Genomic DNA, 6,588 nt, shown 5'->3' with positions numbered 1-6,588 from the left:
TTTGCCTCTCTTCCCCCCCCCCCCCCCTCATTCTTGCTCTTTCATGTCTGTCTCCCTTTTTTCGGAATCGATCCAAACTTCTCCGTAGCACCCACCCACGGCGCCCCTTCCTGGGGCGGCGCGGCTCCCCTCTTGTGGACCTCCGGCGGCAGGGGTCCCCGGAGCCCCTTCCCTCGTGAGCAGTCGGACCCCGGAGGGGTGGGCGGGTAGAACGTGGGAGAGCACCCGGGATGGGGGACTTGGAGATGCCATTCATTCTCTCTCAGGGTGTGGGCACACTAACACACCTGCCCAACAAATCCTGGCTGAACAAACTCCTTCAGGTCATCAGTGTGACCCCTCTGGGAAGAGAAAAGGGGAGCCGCAAAGACCGAAGGAAGCAAACGGGAAAAGGGAAAGCAAACCTCTCTGTGCGCCCTGAAGCGGGGCTGGCATAAAGGTGCCCGGCGGAGTAGACTGGGGGAGTAGAAACGTTCCCCGCCGGATCGCACGTAAGCTCAGCATCCTTCCCCGGTCCATCTCCTCCTTCCTCCGCCCCCCGCCCGCGCGACCGGGTGGGAGCGGCGGCGGAGAGGGGCCTAGGAAGTTAGTGGCAACTTCTCCATCCCGGGAACACTCGAGCGCCGGGGCGCTGAAGTTGGAGCCGGGATTTTGAAAGCCGCGACTCTCCGCATTGCGAGCCCTTGCTGGCTGTCGTGAGGTCGGTGCTGAAGGGACTCCTGGAGTGAATGTAGGTTTGGAGGAGGGCTGGAGGCGGGAAGCGGTGCTGCCCTCTTAGCAGAACCGAGACATCACAGGTGCGGCCTCGAGATCCGCACCTTGTCTCCCTCCGTCGGTCCCGACCCGAGCGTGGCGGCCTTTTCCGAGCGCTTCACTGCGGGGCGGCGGAGCGTGGGTCTGGGCAACCAAGATCAGAGGGACAAAGCAGGCAGGTGTCAGGTTCGGGGAGTGACACGCGCATACCGGGGAAATGCACTGAGCAGGACTCTTGGGATGACCTCAGAAGACGGAAAGGGGCTTAGGGCTCTTGCTGGAGGTCTTGGCCCGGACCTCCACTGGGGCGTTGCAAATTTCGCTTACTAGTGTCAACCACAGGATCGCCTCTCAAAGTGCCCTGCTTGGCAACTTTGACCTCTGCGCCCTTCCTCGGCGAACTTTCTCCGCGGCATTACAGATTTCCAGGCAAATATTGTAAGACTTGGACTCTACATGGGTTGTAAAAGAGACAGGGAAAGCAGAAAGACGTCCTATTCTCAAGAGAGAACCTTTCTACCCGGACTGGCTGGGGTTCCCTGCTTGCATCCTTGGAGGCCAGGGGACCTGACTTTTCTAACAGGACAGAGGAGGTGTAAGAAATTAGTGAAAGGCGACTCGTAGGTGTCAGGTTTTGTCCCAAGCAGTCCCTGAAATCTCCAGTGTCTGTGCTACCGACGAGTAAGTCATGCCGTTGAAACTTTATTGAAATTTACACCCTATCTAAAGTGGATTTTTCTGAGACGTCAGGAATGTAAGATTGATTCTATAGTAAAACGTAGCTGCAAAAGCCAACAACAACAACAACCAAAACCGTACTTTAAGACTGGAGAAAGCCAAGGTTGAGGTGTTAGCTCTAAAACCCTTTAATCTGCTGTGTGGGACTAATGCTATGATTTAGCAGCAGTCCTTTATTTCTATTGCATATTATTTTAGTAGAACAGTAGTACATTCATATACTGGCTGCTCCAGTCTGCTGGCAAACATTAGCATTCAAGCTTACATTTTTGACAAATGTGCAGACAGGAATAGCATGAATAGGCATCTTAAATATTAACAACCTAAGCATCTGTTGTGAAACAAATTTAATATATTTACTCTGTTTTTCTCACATTGTTAGAAAAGGTTATAATAAGTGCATAATTTCAACTTTAGTTAGCAGAAGTAACTGGCTGCATCTTTCACTACCTCTCCAAGTGTTTAACACAGTCACCAGACATAAATACTTTAATTAACTTGGCTAGGCACATTATTAAATATACTTTAGACCATGTGTACACTATGTAAAATGTAACAGTTGCAATTTATATGTATCCTATTTGTGCACGTTTTAAGTGACTATGCATTTTATAAATATACCAAGCATGTTTATTCTTCATCTCCATTTGACACTTATTACTTCATATTTTTTCTAATGGAAACAATATTTTAAATGTAGGGTTGTTCAGTCACATGTAATGCATAATATGTAAACAGTAGCTATAAAATACAAAGCATTGTTAAATTTAAGTATGGCTACATGTAACAAGATTATACAAGAGAAACAAAAATCACTGCTCAATTTTGTATTCCTTTCTGAATAATGAATACAAATGATGGATGAAAAAAGAACAGATAGGGATTTCCCTCCTAGAGCACTAGTGCCTTAAAATGTGTGTGGGGTAGGAGGTGGGGGGATCAAGGGGGAGAAGGGGGAAAAAAAGAGATAGAGAGAGAAGACCTAGAGAACTTCCAAAAAAGTCTGAGTAGTTATTTCCAGAATCAATGCATTCCTCATTTTCCCACAAGCTGAAATATGTAATAAATAATAGTTCTTTGTATGTAAAAGTATTCAAAAGGAATGCCTTTTGTTTAGTTGTGGTAGTAAATTAATATATTCTTCAGTTGATAATCTACAAAAGTCGTTCTTTTGTCTCCCAGCATCTTAAACAAGAACAACAACAAAATGAGTATTGGTTTATTTTTGCAGAGCAGTCCGTTGCCAGCTATGTGAACCTGTGATTGAATCAGCTATGGTATGCTGAGTGATGGTTAAGAAAGACTACATTAAATTAGCAAAGACTGAAGTATCTGAAGGAGACTTTCAATTATTTTTCTCATGTGACAGGTTGTGGATTGTAAATTAGGCCTAAAAGGTCAGGTGACAGGCACCTGTTCCTCATTATTATAAAAATCTTTTGGTTACAAACACTATTAAGCTAAACACAACATGGATATACAGCAGGGACTCTATAAAGCACTCTAGTGGCTTTTTTTCTGCTCTGTAAATTTCCAAGAGGGCCATACGTAGATGTGCCCCTTACACAAACAAATCATTTCTTCCAAAACGTGTTGTCTTGGATGACTCTTATATGAGTACTTGGGATTGATGAAGTATATAAAATAAATGCATACGACTGAATCAGTCTTCAGACTATGTCGAGACATGTTGTAGTTGAGTGCAAAAACATTAATTTTTAGCCCCTCTTTTTCCTTTACAATCCACTGTTTAATTATCAGAATTTGTCCATATTTTAAATAGAAACCTCCCCGAATTGCCTTCTGTCCTTTTTTAGATGAGTTCCCATTTTAAATAATGCCATGAAATATTTTACTCAACACTTGTGTATAAGGAGAGAATTAGTTGCCATAGACCGTCATAGCTTTGTGGTATAATGAAAATGGGAAGAAATCCACATTTTACATGAATGCTGTTAGGAAGGGTATCATCATTTGATCTTCAAACTTGCCACGTCTCTCAGGAGAGCTCAGTGATATTTCTATTAGAATTAAGGAGTGTGATTTGATTTTTATGAGTGGTTACTTTGAGATATTTCAGAGAGCAGAATAAGCATACATATTGAACAGACCCAAGCAGCACAAGGTTGTGAAATATTAAAGGTGCTAGTTGTTTTTAATTAGCAAACGAGTAAGATCTTTGAGTAAATTGAGCATCGCAGATTATTAAGTTCTATATTTAAATATGTTCTTAGTTTAGCTTTGTATAGTTTATGCTTATTATTTTAAGTATTCATTCTTAGCATTTGTGATCAGATTACAGAATGGTCATTACTCTTGCTTTTCAAATTGATTTGGTTTTCAAACTCCAGAACTCTGGGGTGATTTTAACAAATTGGTTTACATTTTGACAGAACAGAGTTAAGTTAATTAATAGATCAGGCACGAAAAATCATCCACGGTAGGGTGTATTTTCTGGTAAAATGAAAGTTATGTTTCAGCATCATGAGCATCAGGCTTCAGTAATCTGTTCCTCGTGTGGAATGAACACTTCCTACTTCGAGCTAGCAGGCACCTACTGTTTATTTACGCTGCATTAAACTGACAGCTCAGCAATCAGAGGAAAAATATTACTTACCTTCCTGAAGTAAATACCAGTTTATAGGTTAGCGCACGTATTTATATTCCTGTCACCACTAAATAACGGCTCTGTCTCCATTTTAATATCTACCTGTACTATAATCCAGGGCTTCAGGCTCTTCCTGGTTGGGGGTAGGGGTCGAGAGGAGTTTTTCTTAATCATTTACCAGTGGCAAAACTTTAAAGCAGAGTAATATCTTCTTATTTCTGTCGTGTGGGAACCGGTTGAAAGGCACGCTATGCACTTTTGCTTTACATACCTCAAATGTAACATCAAAACCCCAAAAGACTCTGCATGCCACTTAAAATAGTCATCTTAGGGCAACCTCAGGACCAACGCATCCAAACACATTGAAGTGTGTGTTTGTGAAACTAACTTTCTGCAAAGTTCCAACGAGATTACTTAAACTATCTGATTACTTACAGAATAACTTTGATTAAGTGTGGTACCTCCCAAGTCTTAGATGAAATGGTTCAGTTGTTAATGGAGATCTGCCAACGTGAGGACAAAGTGGGGCTCACTGATTGATTGACTGACTGATACTGTTGGCTTTCCTCTGAAAATAGGCTTGCCCCCTTTGTCTTCTTGTTAATCTGCCACATTTAAGAGAGATTTCAACCTGGTTCTGATACTAAATGCACTTGTTGTCTTCTTTTTAAGTTAAAAGCCCCTTCTCTTTCAAGACTCCTGGAAATACTGCTCAATATACTGTGAAAGCTGAATTCCCAAACTTATGATTAACTTGTGAAAATGCTTATTTTCACTTATGTTCTATAAGTAGCTCTTACACCATCATCTACACACGGTTGTCAATCTCTAATCATATATTCCATTGACATCAGAGCAGAATGTGGTCTTAATACAGCATATAAATCAAATCTGTTACACAAGGTTCTTCTTCTTCACTATACCAAAGAAAAAGTGTCTACTATGGTAATTTATATCTCATTCCTAAGTGCTATTCTCAATGGTTAAGTCTATTTAAACTTGATGTCTTCATAGAGTGTGATCAACACATTAACACACATTATTTAGTACTTTTGAACTTACGCCAACGGTACCTTTTGCTGTTTATTTTTTTAAAGTCTTTTTTAAGATCAGATATTTCATTTCAGAGTAAATAGATACAGATTGTGTGTATATATATTCAGGGTGAGATTTAGTAGCAGAGCATTTCTCCAGCATATTGGCCTATTTTTATTCTTTTAAGTTACTCTGCCTCACTGCCACAGTTGTTGCTGTCTGAAGGTTCATAATAGAAATTCTAATCACCTCTTTCAGTGGACTTTCAAGGATGTAATTCAGTTTATGTGATGATCTAGTTTAGTTGTGAGAGATGAAAATTAGTTAACTGGTACCCTAGCATTTATGTCCCTAGATTCTGCTGAAATTTATTCAGTCCAGTTATTTGACATTTGGTAGTGAAGTATCTTGTAATCAAAAATTAAGAGTTGGTTCAGTTTCCAGTGGAGGAAAGATCTTGCTGGATAAAACGTTTAACTGTGCAATATTTTATTACACTCATCACTCATTTTAGAGCCCGCTCATTGTTGCACAAATTTTTGAGGACCTTGGGGTGCAGGCTCCCCAAATGAAGCTGAAAACACTCACAGAAGGAGATGTCAGGCTGCACCTGGTCGTGCCTTTACTAGAATGTCTGTGGACCTGCATCGCCCCCCCCTCCTCTGCACCCCTTCCTCCCCCCAGGTGTGCAGGAAGTGGAGGGCGTTGTGCTGGGTGAAGTGGGTGGACTCTACCCAGAGCTATGACCTGATTTGTGACGCACCCTCAGAACTGCAGTCATGGTCCAGCTGCTTCACAGGCAACTGGTAACACCTCATTTGGGGATGCTTCTGCCCTGCTAGCAGTGCCAGAGAGAACTTCGTCATTGTCACCTCATCAAAGACTACTTTTTGCGAGCTCTCCCATAGGGCTAGATTTGGAGAGCAGCCTCTGATATTTGGAGGGTAAGTGCCAAAAAAGTTCCTATCAGTTCCATATGGAGAATCAGGTCTACAGCCACAGGGGGAGACGGGGGCAGGTAGTGTTCGGGGGAGATCTCTGTGTTGGGATGTTGCTTTTTCTCAGCTAGAGATGATTTGGGACCAGATACCAACAAAAATTCTTCAATGGGCATTCTTCTTTGGGTGGTGAAATATGGTAGGAGGCTCCCAGGAGACATTAGTAGACCTTCTTTCCTTGAGATATTTAAAGAAAAGGTAGTAATCTGTGTGAGAGGGAATTCTTTACATGCTATTTTCCAGGAAGCCAGGCATACAGTGGAGTTGATTGCTGGAGGTTCCTTTCTAGTCTTACTCAATGGTTTCTGATATGCCGTTAAGAGCATATAAATGACAATTTGGCCTTTTAATGTTTGTAACGATAAGGACTTTAAGGTAAAAGCGGTTTTATGGTATAAATATTTTATTGTGATAATTATTGTAAATAAAATAGAATCTAGTATATGCAGATATCTT

At 41.9% G+C, this 6,588-nt stretch overlaps 1 protein-coding gene across 5 annotated transcripts in view; it reads left to right on the top strand.

The window, feature by feature from the left end:
• The window catches only part of SATB1 (SATB homeobox 1), a 101,497-nt gene that overhangs the window by 567 nt on the left and 94,342 nt on the right, over positions 1–6,588 (top strand). Inside the window, exon 1 of one of the 5 annotated variants that reach the window (XM_045503746.1) lies at positions 324–491. The exons of 2 other annotated variants lie outside the window; for them this stretch is intronic. The gene's annotated coding sequence lies outside the window, so the exon portion shown is untranslated. Of the gene's footprint in view, positions 1–323; positions 492–585; positions 701–5,938; positions 6,079–6,588 lie in introns of those variants that run through there. 2 more of the 5 variants (XM_045503747.1, XM_045503745.1) reach the window with 2 other exon arrangements.

This window comes from Leopardus geoffroyi, chromosome C2 (genome assembly GCF_018350155.1).
Source record: "Leopardus geoffroyi isolate Oge1 chromosome C2, O.geoffroyi_Oge1_pat1.0, whole genome shotgun sequence".
In the NCBI taxonomy this organism is placed as follows: Eukaryota; Metazoa; Chordata; class Mammalia; order Carnivora; family Felidae; genus Leopardus; species Leopardus geoffroyi.
This window is presented reverse-complemented; position numbering and strand designations above follow the sequence as displayed.